The 20,667-nt window shown below is 45.8% G+C and overlaps 1 long non-coding RNA gene across 1 annotated transcript in view; it reads left to right on the forward strand.

Moving 5' to 3' along the window:
- Positions 1-8,823, forward strand: part of LOC134956652 (uncharacterized) — an 86,825-nt gene extending 78,002 nt beyond the window's left edge. The window contains exon 3 of the long non-coding RNA XR_010186058.1: positions 8,397-8,823. This is a non-coding gene — a long non-coding RNA (uncharacterized LOC134956652). The remainder of the gene's footprint in view (positions 1-8,396) is intronic.
- The last annotated feature ends 11,844 nt before the right edge of the window (positions 8,824-20,667 follow it).

Raw genomic sequence — 20,667 nt, forward strand, 5'->3', positions numbered from 1 at the left:
GGACGAATTGATAATCTGTGAGGAGGGGGATGTACACGGTGATATATCGGAGGGTGAAGATGAGGTGGACATCTTGCCTCTGTAGAGCCAGTTTGTGCAAGGAGAGATTAATTGCTTCTTTTTTGGGGGGGGTCCAAACCAACCCGTCATATCAGTCACAGTCGTGTGGCAGACCCTGTCACTGAAATGATGGGTTGGTTAAAGTGTGCATGTCCTGTTTTGTTTATACAACATAAGGGTGGGTGGGAGGGCCCAAGGATAATTCCATCTTGCACCTCTTTTTTCTTTTCTTTTTCTTTGCATCATGTGCTGATTGGGGAGGGTTTTTTGGAAGGGACATCCTGCGTGACACTGCAGTGCCACTCCTAGATGGGCCCGGTGTTTGTGTCGGCCACTAGGGTCGCTAATCTTACTCACACAGCTACCTCATTGCGCCTCTTTTTTTCTTTGCGTCATGTGCTGTTTGGGGAGGGTTTTTTGGAAGGGACATCCTGCGTGACACTGCAGTGCCACTCCTAGATGTGCCCGGTGTTTGTGTCGGCCACTAGGGTCGCTAATCTTACTCACACAGTCAGCTACCTCATTGCGCCTCTTTTTTTCTTTGCGTCATGTGCTGTTTGGGGAGGGTTTTTTGGAAGGGCCATCCTGCGTGACACTGCAGTGCCACTCCTAGATGGGCCCGGTGTTTGTGTCGGCCACTAGGGTCGCTTATCTTACTCACACAGCGACCTCGGTGCAAATTTTAGGACTAAAAATAATATTGTGAGGTGTGATGTGTTCAGAATAGGCTGAAAATGAGTGTAAATTATGTTTTTTGAGGTTAATAATACTTTGGGATCAAAATTACCCCCAAATTCTATGATTTAAGCTGTTTTTTAGGGTTTTTTTAAAAAAACACCCGAATCCAAAACACACCCGAATCCGACAAAAAAAATTCGGTGAGGTTTTGCCAAAACGCGGTCGAACCCAAAACACGGCCGCGGAACCGAACCCAAAACCAAAACACAAAACCCGAAAAATTTCCGGCGCTCATCTCTAGTTCAGAGTCTTCTGACCGGCCAGGCAACAACGGTCTTTTTACACACAACTTACATACACAATACAATGGTCACTGTAATCTCATTGTCCATTGGACACAGAGATGTGTCTTTTCATTACAGGAGAGGTCATAGGTTGATTTGAAAAGGTGGGCGATGTCTTTCCCCAACTGCTCTGGTGGGTGGTATCCTCTGGATTCCCGCCGCAAACATAATATACAGTAAATAGTAAATACAGTTAATATCTATATTCTACTTTTGCACATAACTATACGCTGGAACATGCGATCTTTCTCTAACCAACACCGGAATGTTACCCTTAAAATACCCTACAGCTGGATACTAGACATCACCTTCCAACCTTTATCTGACCCTTCCTATCATGCAAAGGCGAATCCCTTAGTCCTGGAACTGTTTAAACTGTTGATACTCGCTGATGTGGTGTAGGGGAACTATGTGTACAAAATGCACTATTTGGGTGAAATATGTAATGTTCTAATAACCCTCTACGCGCTCACAAACTCCGCCGTAAATACCCATACCACGCGCATGATCGCAGGAGCGATCCTACGCAAATTGCGGATATGTGCACGCACGGCGGACTGAGTGCACGCGCAGCGGGCATGTGCATGGGGTTAGTACAGGGTATATGCATTACAATATTTTTCGACTTTGACACTATAAAAAGAAAAAGCATGTGCACGCCGAAGGCGCGCGCGCTCCCGACAAGGGTGTGTGGCCTGATTAAAATGGGCGTGGTCTCATTAAAGTGGGCGTGGCCTCGTCTGATATCATCACGCCTACCACAGGGAAAAAAAAATAAAAATAAAAAAAGTCCCCATTTTACACATTACAGCAGGCAAGTGTCCCCATTTTACACAGCGCGGCAGGCAGGTGTCCCCATTTTACACAGCGCGGCAGGCAGGTGTCCCAATTTTACACAGCGCGGCAGGCACGTGCCCCCATTTTACACAGTGCGGCAGGCAGGTGTCCCCATTTTACACAGCGCGGCAGGCAGGTGTCCCCATTTTACACAGCGCGGCAGGCAGGTGTTCCCATTTTACACAGCGCGGCAGGCACGTGCCCCCATTTTACACAGCACGGCAGGCAGGTGTCCCCATTTTACACAGCGCGGCAGGCAGGTGTCCCCATTTTACACAGTAACCAGGCAGGTGTCCCCATTTTACACAGCGCGGCAGGCAGGTGTCCCCATTTTACACAGCGCGGCAGGCAAGTGTCCCCATTTTACACAGCGCGGCAGGCAGGTGTCCCCATTTTACACAGCGCGGCACGTGCCCCCCATTTTACAAAGTGCGGCAGGCAGATATCCCCATTTCACACAGTGCGGCAGGCAGGTATCCCCATTTTACACAGTACGCAGGCAGGTATACCCATTTTACACAGTACGCAGGCAGGTATCCCCATTTTACACAGTACGCAGGCAGGTATCCCCATTTTACACAGTACGGCAGGCAGGTATCCCCATTTTACACAGTACGCAGGCAGGTGCCCCCATTTTACACAGTGCGGCAGGCAGGTGTCAAGTGGGGGGGGAAGGAAGGGGGAGAGAGAGAGATAATACTTACATCTTCCGGCCGCCTCACGTCCCTCGCGCCGGCCGCCTCCTCCTTCCAGGCTTATCTCCTCTCCTCCCTCTTCCCGAGCGCTCCTGCTCGGGGGGCGGGGCTTTGCGGAATGACGCGTTTGCGTCGTGACGTCACGACGCAAACGCGTCATTCCACGAAACTCCGCCCCCCGAGCAGGAGCGCTCGGGAAGAGGGAGGAGAGGAGATAAGGACACACAAAGTGCCGCTGCGGGCGCCCCGTGCGGTTGCACGGCTCGCCCGCCGCTAGAAACGGCACTGCGTGTAAGTGGGTGCAGGAATGGAATCTATACTTTTACGTTAGATGTGAGCGGCAGCGATGTGTTTTGGACGCTTGCAGTTTAATTAGGTTCTGTCCAAGTGAATGTGAGGGAGAAAATAAAGGGCACTCCGGTCGCAAATTCAAGTGCAGGTTATAGGTTTACACTAAAGTACTCCTAACTCCAGTGGGTAACCGGAACAAGTCTGTCATACTGTAGATGGCTGCTTTGGCTTTTATGTGCAGACAATGGCCCTCATTCCGAGTTGTTCGCTCGCAAGGCGATTTTAGCAGAGTTACACACGCTAAGCCGCCGCCTACTGGGAGTGAATCTTAGCTTCTTAAAATTGCGAACGATGTATTCGCAATATTGCGATTACAAACTACTTAGCAGTTTCAGAGTAGCTTCAGACTTACTCGGCATCTGCGATCAGTTCAGTGCTTGTCGTTCCTGGTTTGACGTCACAAACACACCCAGCGTTCGCCCAGACACTCCTCCGTTTCTCCAGCCACTCCTGCGTTTTTCCCGGAAACGGTAGCGTTTTCATCCACACGCCCATAAAACGCCGTGTTTCCGCCCAGTAACACCCATTTCCTGTCAATCACATTACGTTCGCCGGAGCGAAGAAAAAGCCGTGAGTAAAAAAACTATCTTCATAGCAAAATTACTTGGCGCAGTCGCAGTGCGAACATTGCGCATGCGTACTAAGCAGAAAAACGCTGCGATGCGAAGAAAATTACCGAGCGAACTACTCGGAATGAGGGCCAAGGGCCCTCATTCCGAGTTGTTCGCTCGCAAGGCGAATGTAGCAGAGTTACACACGCTAAGCCGCCGCCTACTGGGAGTGAATCTTAGCTTCTTAAAATTGCGACCGACGTACGCGCAATATTGCGATTACAAACGAGTTAGCAGTTTCAGAGTAGCTCCAGACTTACTCTGCCTGTGCGATCATTTCAGTGCTTGTCGTTCCTGGTTGTCGTCACAAACACACCCAGCGTTCGCCCAGGCACTCCCACCGTTTCCCCGGCCACTCCTGCGTTTTTTCCGGAAACGGTAGCGTTTTCAGCCACACGCCCCTGAAACGCCGTGTATCCGCCCAGTAACACCCATTTCCTGTCAATCACATTACGATCGCCGGAGCGAAGAAAAAGCCGTGAGTAAAAATACTTTCTTCATAGTAAAGTTACTTGGCGCAGTCGCAGTGCGAACATTGCGCATGCGTACTAAGCGGATTTTCACTGCGATGCGATGAAAAATACCGAGCGAACAACTCGGAATGAGGGCCAATATACGTAACATAGCTATGAATGGTCACAGATGGGTCTAGTCATGTGAACTTTCTAATGTTCTTATTGGCTACAGATTGTATCTAGTTCCCTGAATGCTCTAATGCTCTGATTGGCTACAGATTGGTCTAGTTCCCTGAATGCTCTAATGCTCTGATTGGCCACAGATTGGTCTAGTTCCCTGAATGCTCTAATGCTATGATTGGCTACAGATTGGTCTAGTTCCCTGAATGCTCTAATGCTCTGATTGGCTACAGATTAATCTAGTTCCCTGAATGCTCTAATGCTCTGATTGGCCACAGATTGGTCTAGTTCCCTGAATGCTCTAATGCTATGATTGGCCACAGATTGGTCTAGTTCCCTGAATGCTCTAATGCTCTGATTGGCCACAGATTGGTCTAGTTCCCTGAATGCTCTAATGCTCTGATTGGCTACAGAGTGGTCTAGTTCCCTGAATGCTCTAATGCTCTGATTGGCCACAGATTGGTCTAGTTCCCTGAATGCTCTAATGCTATGATTGGCTACAGATTGATCTAGTTCCCTGAATGCTCTAATGCTATGATTGGCTACAGATTGAACTAGTTCCCTGAATGCTCTAATGCTATGATTGGCCACAGATTGGTCTAGTTCCCTGAATGCTCTAATGCTATGATTGGCTACAGATTGGTCTGGTTCCCTGAATGCTCTAATGCTATGATTGGCTACAGATTGGTCTGGTTCCCTGAATGCTCTAATGCTCTGATTGGCTACAGATTGGTCTAGTTCCCTGAATACTCTAATGCTCTGATTGGCCACAGATTGGTCTAGTTCCCTGAATGCTCTAATGCTCTGATTGGCTACAGATTGGTCTAGTTCCCTGAATGCTCTAATGCTCTGATTGGCCACAGATTGGTCTAGTTCCCTGAATGCTCTAATGCTATGATTGGCTACAGATTGATCTAGTTCCCTGAATGCTCTAATGCTATGATTGGCTACAGATTGATCTAGTTCCCTGAATGCTCTAATGCTATGATTGGCCACAGATTGGTCTAGTTCCCTGAATGCTCTAATGCTCTGATTGGCCACAGATTGGTCTAGTTCCCTGAATGCTCTAATGCTCTGATTGGCTACAGATTGGTCCAGTTCTCTGAATGTTCTAACACTCTGATTGGCTACAGATTGTACTAGCTCACTGAATGTTCTAATGCTCTGATTGGCTACAGCTTGGTCTAGTTCTCTGTTGTTTTAATGCTCTGATTGACTACAGATTGGTGTAGTTCTATGTTGTTCTAATGCTCTGATTGGATACTGATTGGTGTAGTTCTATGTTCTAATGCTCTGATTGGCTACAGATTGTTCTAGTTCACTGAATGTTCTAATGCTCTGATTGGATACAGATTGTTCTAATTCTCTGAATGTTCTATGTCTCTGCTAGGCTACAGATTGCTCTAATTCTCTGGATGGTCTAATGCTCTGATTGGCTACAGATTGTACTAGCTCACTGAATGTTCTAATGCTCTGATTGGCTACAGATTGGTCTAGTTCTCTGTTGTTCTAATGCTCTGATTGACTACAGATTGGTGTAGTTCTATGTTGTTCTAATGCTCTAAATTGGCTACAGATTGTTCTAGTTCTCTGAATGTTCTAATGCTCTGATTGAATACAGATTGTTCTAGTTCTCTGAATGTTCTAATGCTCTGAATACAGATTGGTCTCGCTCTTTGAATGTTCTAATGCTCTGATTGGCTACAGATTGTTTCAGTTCTCTGAATGTTCTAATGATCTGACTGGATATAGATTGGTCTAGTTCTCTGAATGGTCTAATGCTGTGACTGGATACAGATTGGTCTACTTCTCTGTTGTTCTAACACTCTGATTGGCTACAGATTGGTCTAGTTCTCTGAATGGTCTAATACTCTGATTGGATATAGATTGTACTAGCTCTCTGAATGTTCTAATGCTCTGATTGGCTACAGCTTGGTCTAGTTCTTCTCTATTGTTTTAATGCTCTGATTGACGACACATTGGTGTAGTTCTATGTTGTTCTAATGTTCTGATTGGATACTGATTGGTGTAGTTCTATGTTGTTCTAATGCTCTAAATTGGCTACAGATTGTTCTAGTTCTCTGAATGTTCTAATGTTCTGATTGGATACAGATTGTTCTAGTTCTCTGAATGTTCTATTGCTCTGATAGGCTACAGATTGCTCTACTTCTCTGGATGGTCTAATGCTCTGATTGAATATAGATTGTTCTAGTTCTCTGAATGTTCTAATGCTCTGAATACAGATTGGTCTAGTTCTCTGAATGTTCTAATGCTCTGATTGGCTACAGATTGTTTCAGTTCTCTGAAAGCTCTAATGCTCTGACTGGATACAGATTGGTCTAGTTCCCTGCTGTTCTAATAGGCCCTACACACTGGCAGATAATACTCAAAGATATGAATGACCTCGTTCATTAATGAACAAGATACCGTTCATATCTTTGAGTGTGGAGGCACCAGCGATGAACGATGCGCGGCCCCGTGCTTGTTTATTGCTGGTGCCCCGTCGGCTGTGCATGCAGGCCAGTATGGACGATCTCATCCATATTTGCCTGCACTTCTATGGAGCCATGTGAAACTTCACTCCCCCATCACTGCCCCCCGCCGCTGAGTCGCCCGTCAGCCGTATCCGCCATCGGGCAGCTCGGCGGCGGATCGCTTAATGTGTAGGGCCCTTAATACTCTGGTTGGCTACAGATTGGTCTAGTTCTCTGAATGGTCTAATACTCTGATTGGATATAGATTGGTCTAGTTCTCTGAATGGTCTAATGCTGTGACTGGATACAGATTGGTCTACTTCTCTGTTGTTCTAACACTCTGATTGGCTATAGATTGGTCTAGTTCTCTGAATCGTCTAATGCTCTGATTGGATATAGATTGGTCTAGTTCTCTGAATAGTCTAATACTCTGATTGGATATAGATTGGTCTAGTTCTCTGAATGGTCTAATACTCTAATTGGATATAGATTGGTCTAGTTCTCTGAATGGTCTAATACTCTGATTTGATATAGATTGGTCTAGTTCTCTGAATGGTCTAATGCTGTGACTAGATACAGATTGGTCCACTTCTCTGTTGTTCTAACACTCTGGCTACAGATTGGTCTAGTTCTCTGAATCTTCTAATGCTCTGATTGGATATAGATTGGTCTAGTTCTCTGAATGCTCTTACAGAGAGATTGGCTACATATTTAATACATTCATTTATATTTTACTTTAGTATTAGTTGCAGTAATTTACAAGCGTAACGTACACACAGCACATACATTTATTCATGTTAACATTGAGTATGGTAAGGGTTCATCATGTGCAGCATGGTAGGCACAGTGATTAGCATTACCGCTTCTTAGCACCGAGGTCTAAGGTTCGATTCTCACAAAGTTTAATTCACTATCATATCATAACTCCATTACTAGATTCCATATCAACATTTACAGTACACCCCTGCCTGCTGTATGGTTCCGGTATGAATGGTCGACCATGTTATGATCGATAGTCATTAGGTCGACCACTATTGGTCGACATTGACATGGTCGACATGGACACATGGTCGACACATGAAAATAGTCGACACATGAAAGGTCGACATATGAAAAGGTCGACATGAGTTTTTTAACTTTTTTGGTGTCGTTTTTTGCGTAAAGTGACTGGGAACCCCAATTAGTGCACCGCGTCCCCTCGTATGGCTCGCTTCGCTCGCCATGCTTCGGGCATGGTGCCTTCGCTCCCCTACCGCTTCGCTCGGCACACTTTACCGTTCCAATCGTAGTCCATGTGGATCGTAAAGTATGGAAAAGTTCCCCAAAAGAAAAAAAAGTTAAACAAATCATGTCGACCTTTTCATGTGTCGACCTTTCACATGTCAACCATTTTCATGTGTCGACCATGTGTCCATGTCGACCATGTCAATGTCGACCAATAGTGGTCGACCTATTGACTGTCGACCATAACATGGTCGACCATGTGAACGGATAGCCTGCTGTATATGGTTTCATCTGTCCAAATTGGACTACCATAAATGACAGAACACTTGTGTGCATTTACCATACACATGGCGCCTGGATACAAGTTGTCTTACAGCTGGGAGTACCATTCTTTGCATTAGCAAACAGGTTTTCCTATAATAAAGCCCATAATACATACGATGATGTTGTGGTTCATGTTTTATTTTTATTTCTTTTTAATTTCCAGTTGATGGATTTCAAAGTTTCCCTGAAACCTGAAAGTCTTTGGTGAGAAAGGTAAAGTGTGGGGAGCCAAGGATGACATTACGAATAAAACGAGCCTGAAATGGAAACCTATTCTGTGCAAGTAATAATCCCATCACAAGATGGTATTACAAGGTATTTAATGCCCAGCTGGATGTAGTGCGGCCCTCAGGCAGATCTTAAAGACTTTAACCTAGTAGAAGAATTAACTGTGGGATTATCTACCTCCCTCTCCGGGAGATGACACCGTTACAGTACATTTTGGAATTTTCTTATTAAGTGTGCTGGATTTTTTTTCCCTTCAATCTTTTAAATTCAAGAGAATAAGAGAATATTTCTCTCCGCACCTATATAAGACTAGCACATTCTTCAAACTAATTTAGGAATCGTCTAATAAATAAATGACTCTTTAGCTGTACTGTGTATTTATCAGGCAATTACTTTACACTGTTAACGTGTGTGTGTGTGTGTGTGTGTGTGTGTGTATATATATATATATATATATATATATATGTGTGTATCACAGCAGGCAGTGCTTTCATCAATCCAGAATATGAACAGCAACTGAGGCGTCACCCCTGGCAACCAAAAAAATGGTCTCCACGTCATACTTTGCCTACTCTCCCGAATCCTAAGGGAGACAGATGATTTTTTTAGGTAGTACCCCCACATCCCTGGAAGAGTGGGCATCCCTCCCGCATTCCGCCCACTTCCTAGTGATGTGGGCAGACTAGGGAGATAAATGTGTTAATCCACGGCTTGTTGGGAGGAGGACGGATTTAGGGGTCTATTTATTAAAATTATTTTTACTAAAATAATGTGAAAAGGGTGTGAAAACAGAAAACACCCTTTTTCACATTATTTTAGTATCACCTGAATGTAATAAAGGACATTTGGAGCAGTGTTCATGAAAAACTGCTCCAAACCCTTTGATTCACTTTTTTTTTTAGTAACCCACATCGCATTCCCCATACTTATAATGGGAAATGTGATGTGGCCAAATTTACAAAAAAAAATGTGAAAAAATACAGCAGTGTGCCCTGTGATAATCTCAGCTCAGGCTGGCGAGTTCACAGGGCAGCACTGCGATAATGTGCCATTTGCCCAGCTTTCTCTGCCCCTGGCAGAGAAAGCTGAGCGGGGACCCGGCAGAGTGATCAGCTATGTGTGTCCGATGGACACAAGCTGATCACCGTGTAAAAAAAACCAAAAAAAAAACCATACCCACCTGTCCAGGTAGCCCGTGTCCGCTGCTCCGGTGAGCGCTGCCGGTCCCCCATGTGCTGCAAAGTGACCCCGGCGCAGTAAAGTGACGCTGCAAAGCGGCAGCGCACTTTACTGCACCGGGGGTCACCGCAGCGCACAGGATCCGGTGCCGGGCAGCCCAGCAGGAACAGCGCGCCGGGGGTCACCACAGCGCACAGGATCCGGCGCCGGGCAGCCCAGCATGAACAGCGCGGACCGGCTCCCTGGACTGGTGAGTATATTGATCTTCTGGGGGGAAATCCACAGCGCGTGGGGGTAGTCGCGATGGGGGGGGGTGGTCGACCAGGTGGCAGCGGTAGCGGCGATGTCAGCAGGGGCAGCGCATGTGCAGCAGGACATCGGGGTATTTTTTCCGAAAAATACCCCGATGATGCTGCGGAGTGTCATTGCAGAGACAGAGCTTGGCCGCAAGCTCTGTCCCTGCATGTGATAATTGATACCTCCCTGCGATGTAGTCAATTATCGCAGTGCGAGTTGGGGCGATTTTATCACCTGCCATCCGCATCCTGGATGCGGATGGTGATAAATAGGCCCCTCAGTGACGCGATTCTATTTGCATCATTTTAACCCTGCCACCTATTTAAATTTGCTAAAATCGCTGCATTTTATCAGAATGGGTGGAGTCAGATGACGTGACTAGCCTGGAACCGCCCCCATCACCGATCACGTACTTCTCAGAGAGGAAACTTTCTGTGTCGGTAAGTATGCTCCACGTGTAGGAACAAAACGAGGGGCACTTTCCAGATATCCAGGGCTGTTTCTAGCCAATTTGGCTCCCAGTGCGAGATTTAAAAATGCGCCCCCCCCCCCCATGACATAAAAAATGTGCCCCCCCCCCCCACACACACCTAGATGGCAAAAAAAAAATGTGCGCGTGCACTCGGCAAGGGGGCGTGGCCTCGTCTAAATGGGTGTGGCCTCATTTAAATGGGCATGGCCTCGTCTAAAAAGACTACCTCACAATCCAGTTTTTGACCCTGCTCCAACAGATCACGACCACCACAGGAAAAAAAATTCTACCATATTAAGCCCCACACAGTAATGCCCTCTGCACCATATTATGCCACACACCGCAATGCCCTTGATACATTAAATCCCCACACTACGGCAGGCAAGAGTCCCCATTTCACACATTACGGCAGGTGTCCCCATTTTACACATTGAGAGAGAGAATACTTACAGAGGCGATTACCGCTATTCGGCCCACCTCACCAGTCGTTTCTCGCACCAGCCTTTCCCTCTTCCTAACTTGGATCCCCCTCTGTACTCTGCTCGGGGGGGGGGGGTTCGCGGAGTGATGGGGTTGCGTCGTGACGTAACGACGCAACCGCGTCATTCCGTGAAACTCCGCCTCCCGAGCGAGTTACTCGGGGAGAAATATGAGGGGGAAGCAGGGAGCCACAGTTAGTGCCGCAGCGGGCGCCCAGTGCGGTTGCACTGCTCGCCTGCCCCAAGAAACGGCCCTGCAGATATCCATGCAAAGTAAAAATTTGACAAAGAGTTATAATCTTGTTATCACTTCTTACAAATGATAAATGGTGCTACCGCCAATCAGCTGTTGCAAGTTTGAAAAATTATAGTTAGGAGCTGATTGGTTGGAGTACCATTTATCATTCGTAACGAGTGATAACAATAATATCACTCGCTGTTAAAACTTCCTCTTTTTTCTTACGTCATAATAATAATCTCAATGCTTCGGTCCTCTTCGGAGCTTCCTCAGGAGGCAAAACTGAGTAGATAAACGGGTATATTCAATTGAGGTCGGATCCATTCCGACATGCATTTGTCGTAATGGATCCAACAAGGGCTATTCAATGCACATCTCAATTCGACTTTAAAAAAGTCGAATTGAGATGAGGGACCGGTGAGGGGGGGAGAGCCGCGGGCAGACGGGGAGAGCGCTGCGGGCAGACGGGGAGAGCCGCGGGCAGACAGGGCACAGCAGCGCTGCAAGAGGATGTGGCACAGCCACCAGACCTCACGGCAGCGTCCACCCGGCTCCAGCAAGCAGGACCTCACTTGCTGGAGCCGGGTGGACGCTACCGTGGGCGGCAGCTATGACACATCCTCCTGCAGCGCTGTGCTGTAGCGCTGCTGTCCCCCGTCTGCCCGCGGCTCTCCCCCGTCTGCCAGCGGCTCTCCCCCGTCTCCTCCTCTCAGGTCCCTCATCTCAGTTCGACTTTTTTTAAAGTCGAACTGAGATGGTCGGAAACGGGGCCAAAACCTGTCAAATTTGGCCCCGTTTCCCTCAGAAGTATGCGAATCGGCGGCTATACCGCCAATTCACGTACTTTTCGACAAGTCGAATTCCCCGACTTGTTGAATAAAAATGCTGGGGACTGAATAGGTTGGAACCCCTTCCGACCTGAAAAAATCAAAAACTGTCGTCTTTTCGACAAGACAGCAGTTTCGACCTTATTTGAATATACCCCAAAGTGCACAAACTATATGCACTAAAAGAAAATGAATTATAATATTATTACAAATTTAGTCCAATAATGTGAAAACTCTTGGCTGCTCCTTGTGGTTGGTTCTTTCTCAGCAAAGACCAAGATAAATTTCCCCGTGGGCACCAACACTATAAAGGTGTGATACTGTTTAATGAGGACATTCCACGTACTATTCCTTTCTCATGTAATAAAGTCATTTTTTTGTAATATTTTGGCCTCTCTGTAACTTTAAAAGTACCCTTTTAAAGGACCAGAGGACTGAAGAGTAGTTGTCTCTATATGCTGGATCCCTGAACGAGACCCTTCTACCAAAAATACACCGGAAAGAGTATTGGCCATCTTTCAGGTGCCAGAGTCTAAAGGGCATTCTTGCTTTCTTCGAGGGGAAAAGGCAGGACGACAGGGCCGGATGAAGCCTTACGGGGACCCAGGGCACTTAAGACAGGAGGGCCCGGGGCAGGGGGGGAGGGGGGGGGGGGGTATTAGATTGTGTATACCTCCCAACATAACCCATTCCAGGAGGGACATAATGCTCTGCTACTGGACTTCTTAATATTATGATGGGCATCACATGTGTTGAACTATTTAATTGATAAGAAAGGTGTTTCAACACAGGTGATTGCAATCATAAATTAAGAGGAAAGTCCAGGGAGAGATAATTTTGGGAGGAATGGGTTGTGTATATTAAATTTAAACAAAGGGCGTATATTACATTTAAACTAATAGTTTAATAAAGCCTGGGTACTGTTTATAGCTCTACCTAATTGAGAGACAACTATTTTATACAGGTTTCTTGTAGTGGAACAAAGACAATTTAAACTTAAAATACACATAGAAAAATAAAATCTATCATTTATCTGGTCACATGCGAGAATAGCAGCAGCCTCTGTTCTACTTACACACTGGGACAGGACTCAGGAGGACTATTTGGTTCAGCTGCCACTAAATGAGACAGAGCTAGCGATGTCGGTATGCTCCAGCTTGGGGGCCCCCTGACAGAGGAAGGCCTGGGGTACAGTATCCCCTGCGGCCCCCCCATTAATCTGGCTATGCAGGACCCCCCGTGTGCTAGAAAACACAGCCTGCAGCTGAGATCTCTAGGGTTCCACCCAACACACCTTGCCAGTGGCTGTTAAGGTTATATAATCTGTAATGATAGAGATAATTTTGATATCAGGGGCCCACACATACGCACTAGAGATTAGTCTTCGGGAACAGGGTGGGTGCCATGTTGACATAGACCTGCGTGTGCCACCTCTCAGGGTGGAACGGCTGATCTAATGAATGCCTCCATAAACCACGTAAGGGATTTCCAAATTTGTAAATGGTTCACAAACTGAATTTTGAAAGTCTGACTTTGCTGATAAGTTTCAGCACAACTTGGCGGAACCTGCAGCTTGCGCACAAACAGCGAGATGCCCAAAGTTATTACGTGTTTTTAACGTTTAAAAAATAGAAATACAAAAATAATGTATTTACTAAACTGAAATAAATACCATACCATTTTAACAGACAACAAACCAAACTAGTCTGTGATCTTTTTTTACAATTTCTTTTTAAATACAGCTTCATATCTTGGTACTGTGTCATTGAAAACGGACTGAAGTTGGGTCAGAGGTGACATTAATATCCTGTTGCACAACTTGCAGTGAATATAACACCGTCTACACCAAGCGGCACAGCCAGGGCAGCCAGTAGGAAGGGGACTGTGGGGACTGGAGTCCCGGGCCATTATAGAGGGAGGGGCCCACCCCTGACTCCTAACGCCAATACCTGGAGAGCTGCACAGGCAGTGCAACTATAGCGGGCTGATGTGCAGGGAGTACTTAAAACAAGCCTTCCCTGTACACAAGGTCTGTGAATCATTCTTGCAGGTCTGCAATTCCCCACTTATATGTAGCATCATGATGTGTGACATCACATAGGGGTGGAGCGGAGTGGCAGAATCTTTGGGGAAGGGGGGGGGGTTGTTTAGTTTTTTTGCTGTCTATTTTGTCAGTCCTGGGCCTCACAATTTCTGATGGCAACCCAGGGCACAGCCCATCGGAAATGTCTACACGTACCTGCTCCAAGACCAAGATCACGGTTTATTTGTTTCTGCTACGTGTCCAAAATTGTCCTCCTCAATCTGCCATTTAATTTGCTAGATCATTTTTTGGACAGCACCACCAGAAAAGAAAGGCAAACAAAAACGACGCTACAAGTAAAAATATCTAAATATTGTGTTCCGTATTTACAGACTGGGTGATTATACAGATTAAATAATAACCTGCAGTTAATTCTAAGGGCTATATTTGTGCAGTCGGCGTATGGAAGTATTCGACAGGGTACGTTGCAGCCACCTCCTCCACTTTGGCGCGGATCCACCGCCGTCAGGCTAGAAAGTCATCAATATCGGGCAGAGTTTTCTCAAAGGTGTTGAATTAAACATGCAAGAGTCTAAATATTGCAGATGGTCCAATTTTTGCCAAGAAAAAGCCATCTGCACTATGTGTTTGTTAGAATAAAAATGAACTTAATGGAGCTATAGAAATGACTCCCCTTGGCAGGTCTTGAGTGAATCTCCGGAAATCCTTATAAATCATCGCAAGATCAGAGGTTTTGCACGTTCTACTGTTGTACTAAACTTCAGTGAAGGATAACCAGCCGGTAATGCTGATGTAAGGTCAAAATTGTTGACGGCGGGGATCAGAATGGCAATCTGCTAATGTGTTGTATTTACAGGATAATTGTCGTTGAGGGTGTTCATTATTTTAGCACAGGTCCATGATACATCTGGCAGCAAATACATCGCCATCCGGAAAGGGGATTTGAGCATTTTAAAGTGAAAGTTTGTCTTGATTAAAGAAAAATTGTTTTGTTGTTCAACTCTTGGTTTTTGTAAATCTGGATACACATACGGTGATGTTGTTGGCAAATTTTGGAGTTTTTGACAACATTTTAGCAGATATCACTTCGTATGAGGAGTTTTCACACCAAAGATCACCAAAGACTATTTGGATTTCCATAGTTAATGGTGATACATAAAGTGGTCCGCTGACCCATTTTGCCAGATGTGTCTGGCCATCGACCAACTGAAATAATGATGAACGATGAGTTACAGTTGTTCAACCGGACTGATAAATAGACATGTCTGTTTAATTTAGCCACTTACAGTATTTGTGGATCCTAACATTTGTCCTAACCTTGTGTTGCCAGCTAAAGGAGCAGATGTACTAAGCATTGGAGAGAGATAAACAACCAACCAGCTCCTGTCATTTTTTCAAACACAGCCAGTAACATGGCAGTTAGAAGCTGATTGGCTGCTACTTTATCTCTCTCCATTTTATTACTCTCCACGGCTTACATCTCCCCCCAAATACTTTTGCCGAAACCATTGGCAACATTGTGGTTGTCAATGTTGCTATCGGCAACATTGTGGTTGTCAATGATCCTTAAAAGGCCTTGGTTATTCAAGAGGAATTTAAATGCACCATAGCACCTATTCTTGTGACGGCTCTACTCCATTATAACCAACAAGTCTTAGGGCAACATATGATATAAATAAAGTACAGTAATTCATAGTTATATTTAGTAATACTAGTTTAAACAGTTGGTGCCTTCTCTCCAGTTATGTTGGGGAGAAGTCCCATACTTCTTAGATTCTCCTACACTGGCACTGACCTGTCTGCAGGGTGGCTGGGGACATGGCCGGGTGGCATCAGGCACCACCCACCCCAGTGAAGTGGGCAGGGCATCATACCACAATTATCATCGTATGCCTTGTGTTCTATCTACTTAAGGACAGAACTGCTGTCACCACATCTCTTCTTTTCATACACAACATCCACACCCGGATGCAGAGCCGGCCCTAGCCATAGGCAAACTAGGCATTTGGTATGCCTAGGGCCACAAGCAGGTTCTGCTGATTAAAATGATATGCGGCATGCCTGTATTCTGTGTGTGACTGCAGCTGTATCTGCATACGAAATGCTACGTTACAGTGTATTCCTGTAAATCACTGTAAAGTAGCATTTCGCATGCAGATACAGTCACAGTCATACACAGAATGTAGGCATGCCGCATATAATTTTAATCAGCAGAAGCTGCTTGTGCATCCTAGCCACATAGTAATGCAAATAAGATGCATTTTCATTAAAAATGGCGCTCAACGTTAGCAGAGGCACAGCTGCCAGCTGACTCACGCCAGGCATCTCCTGCTGCATGGCATATTGAGGCAAGATGTATGAGGACACATCTGTATCCAAGCAGAGGCAGAGGTCACAATGTTAGCGACCATGTGAGTGCTGTGTGTGGGTGGGTTGGTTGCGCAGTAGTGTTCGGCATATGTGAAAAGGACATTATGTGTGTCATTAAGTGTATAAGGGCATTAATAATGTGTGGCATATGTGTAAGGGGCATTATGTGTATAAGGGCATTAATAAAGGTTGCCATAATGTGTAAAGCGCATTATGTTTATAAGGACATTAATAATGTGTGTCATATGTGTAAGGGGCATTACTGTGTGGTATTTTGTGTATAAATGTATTACTAATGTGTGGCATTATGTGTATAAGGTGCTCTACTGTGTGGTATTATGTGTATAAATGTATTACTAATGTGTGGCATTATGTGTATAAGGTGCTCTGCTGTGTGGTATAACGTATAAAAAGGGCACTACTGTGTGGTCTAATGTGAATAAAGAGCAATATGGTGTTGTGTAATGTGAATATGGATCAATTCAGTGTGATGTAATGTAAATAACGGGCACTACTGTGAGGAGTAATGTATATAAGGTAAAGTGGTACTAGTGTGTGATGTGACGTGACTAAGGGACACTATCGCATGATAAAATGTGAATAAAGTTGCACTGCTGTGTGGCCTAATTTGAATTGGGGTAGTATTTTGTGGTCACGCCCCTTCACAGCAAGAACACACCCCTTTTTGGACTGTGCACCGAATGTGTTCACTGTTCTTATTTAAAATATAGGGGTAGGAACACCAAAATGAGGACTGTTGTGGGTGAGGGGTGATGGTGTTGGGAAAGGGGTGCAGGGTCAGAGGTGGAACTAGCAGCGGTGCTAGGGGGCACCAGCCAAAAACTTGCCTAGGGTATCATATTGGTTAGGGATGGCTCTGCCCGGATGGGAACGTTTTTAAAGTAGACAAAAAACCTCTATCATATTTCCTTTCAATGTAGTAAGTGGAGATGAGTGAAACAACACAATGGGGGAGGTTTATCAAAGCTTGGAGAGAAAGACAGTGGAGAGAGATAAAGTACCAGCCAATCAGCTCCTAACTGCCATGTTACAGGCTGTGTAAGAAAAATAAAAGTTATACCCTTTTTCCACTGAAATCCCCGGTCTGACCCAGGTTTTGGAACGCACCGCCGCCCTGACCCTTACTATTGCTGGTTCGGCCCCTTTCACACTGCACCCATGTGCAGTGCGTTTCTGTTCTGCTGTCGTTCGGAGATGACATCTTCTCCAAACACCGGTGAGCTGGCTCTTCCTGCTTGTAACAGGACCTGGGTTGGATGACGCAGGTTACCCACTTGCACTGCCCTGTTACCTGGGTCCAACTCTGCTCGCTAACCGGGTTGGATTCCTGGGTCACTGGACCTGGGTTATTTTATGAAGACACTTTTCCAATGACCAGCAATCGGGGTTAACCCAGCAATAATCCGGGTTATTGCTGCAGTGAAAAAGGGATATTAGGAACTGACTGGTTGGTACTTTTTTTTTTTTATCTCTCTCCACGTTATGTCTCTTTAAGCTTTGATAAATCTCCCCCAATGATCCTAATTTGTATGGTTTCAGACGTGTTCAATAAACTGTTTTTGCTCGGGATTGTTTGATACATGGATTTGTTTTTCTTTTTTCAGTTTAGTAATTGGACAACGCATCAAATAAAATTATAAAGTATCGAATTAAATACATTTATTTTATCAGTGGCTTTTTTTTTTTCAACCCTAAATTAAATTAAAGCCAAGTGAATGGATACAAAGGGAAAACTGTTTGCTCCCGCTGATCACTGTTAGTAGCGAAAACAAATCCCTAAATCACAAAAAAGAAAGGAATGAAAGTGACTCATTTTGGGAATCCAGCCCAGAATGAAAATGGAGTCTTCCGTAAGTGATGATCTGATTGGAGAGAGTAGACATGTGACCCCACACACAAACTGCAAAGCTTTATTGTTCCAAATATACAACCATATTTATAACCATAAAACCCACATTGTCCCCTTTGCAGGCATTTTGAAAATATAATTAGAAAAACAACCTCATCAGCCCAGTGTTAAATCACAGCTTAGATAGCAGAACAAAATGATAGAACTCTTCTTAATTCATAGTTTTCCAAATTTACAGACATATTAGCATATAGATGGGTTTACATGAGTGCATTCCATCGTTAAAGAAAACATCCAACATTTCTCAGGGCTTATTAAGTGGTGAATGCAAGGACGACCAGGCAGGAAGAGATCTGTAAGAAAGGATGTTCAGATTCCTCAATTAGGGGATTATTCATTATTGGCGGCCTATTGGCAGGCCCGGCGACAGGGGGGGTCAAAGGGGACACCCGTCCCGGGCCCCGCCATTGTTAGGGGCCCCAAGGTCCAGGCAGCGGGCAGCAGTGGCTGCAGTTCATCACAACTGTCAGAAAAAACTGTTTGCTCCCGGCATCGCGCATCGCGAGCTGTGATTTAAGTGTGTGTGTTTGTTTGTGTGCGCCCCCCCCCCCCGAGTCCCGTGTGCAGAGCCATCTTAACAGCTGTGTAGGCCCCTGGGCACAGCAATGCACTGGGGCCCCTACCCACGCATCAGCGGTAGGGGTGGGGGGTGCTATCAGTGGCACCATTGATGTCCCGCGGGGGGTAGGGGATTCTATCTTTCATTCAGCATGTAGGACCTGGAGAATGCTAAACTGTAGAAGGGGACATTGTGCTGAATGAAGGGGCCTTGATACATGACTTCCAGGGTGGTAGGGGGTGTTTAATACACAGGGGAGGGGTGGATAGTGGAGTTGGCTTAATATTCATCATTTTCCGTGGGTCAGGGCAGCTTGCTTTACTGCAGATATCTCCAGTTCCTGGAAATAAAATCTTAGCTTTACTAAGATAAAAAAAACCAGAGAGTCCCACCTTTCAGGAGGTGCTGGGGACTTGGGGATCAGACTTCAGTAGCCAGAGCAATCCACCAACAAAAATATAAAACTGCATATTAAGCGTGTGGAGCTGTAGCAGGGACCAGCTGCTTGAAGGCTGATATGTCTGGTTCTGGACATACAGTAGTAGAGACAAGCTGCTAATGTCAACTGAAAGGGGAGAGTCACAGCTTTTGGAGTATACCCTCAGAAAAAAGTAAGTCAGACAGAACCCTAGATATCTAGCTGGGAAGAACAATTAACAGGCTTGGATAGGGACTACTGCTTTGAAGTCGGATATCTCCGGTTCCCCATGGCCGATTTTCAAAAATCTGGTACCCCTGGAAAGAGGGGACCCTCAGCTATCAGCCTAGGGCCCTTTTACTCCAGGGGCCCTTGGGCAAGAGCCCATTGAGCCCATACGAAAAGACGGCCCTGCCCGTGTGCTGTTCAACCCCTCAGTGCCCTGTCATTGATGTGTTTTTGCGTGCGTGTTATCCTGCCAACCAGTCCCCAGCCAGGAAGGTCGGCCGGACTGGTCACCTGTTATCCTGCCAGCCAGGACCGCCCCTCCAGCGTCCTCACCGCACGCTTCCTCCCTGTCTCTCTCTGCTGTGTGAGTGAGGAGCCGGACTGAGGCACGGAGCGCACAGCAAGAGCTGCCAGGACAAGACAGACAGAGTACTGCGGCCTGTGGGAATTGGGGAGGCGAGCCTGGGGAATTAGCGCGGCTGTGTCAGTGTGTTGCTGCAGCAGCAAGCAGAGTAAGGCTTTTGCATTTCATAAATCATAATACATGTTTATGTATAGGGATTGGGATTTGGGTTTGGGTTTAGGATTAGTTTGGGGTGGGAAGCAGGCAGGCAGGCACATTATGCATGCATATGCATCCTGCACATGGATGCATCTGCATGCATGTGCGTGTCAGATGAGATCAGACTCATCAGACTCATCAGAGCAGAATATCTGTGCTGTGGTGGTGACTGGTCATTCAGGCTCATTTGCTGCTCAGCACAGACTACAAAATTCCTGACCATTGTGGGTCTGTGAATCTTAATTTTGGAAAGGGATGATCCCATTATATCGGTATTGTATTGTTCCATTAAAGTTTTGTTTTCTAGACGTTAGAGAGTCTATAATTTTGTTTTTAATATACTTGTTTCCTGTAGATAATATGGGTCCCTGTCCTGTTTCCTGGGGGTGGGGATGGAGGGGTGGGGGGTGGGCCCGCAGAGATATCAGTATACCGGGCCCCAAAATTTCTGTTGCCGGCCCTGCCTATTGGGCCTCGATAATTAAGTATCCAGCTCGCCGTGAGTTGTGGCAGTGGATAATTAAGCACCCGAGAAATTCTGTATTGGTCCCGTAGCGGGACAGTTGCTTCGAAAAGCAGATGCCTCACAATCCCTATAACTAG

Source organism: Pseudophryne corroboree, chromosome 9, assembly GCF_028390025.1.
Source record: "Pseudophryne corroboree isolate aPseCor3 chromosome 9, aPseCor3.hap2, whole genome shotgun sequence".
Lineage (NCBI taxonomy): Eukaryota > Metazoa > Chordata > Amphibia > Anura > Myobatrachidae > Pseudophryne > Pseudophryne corroboree.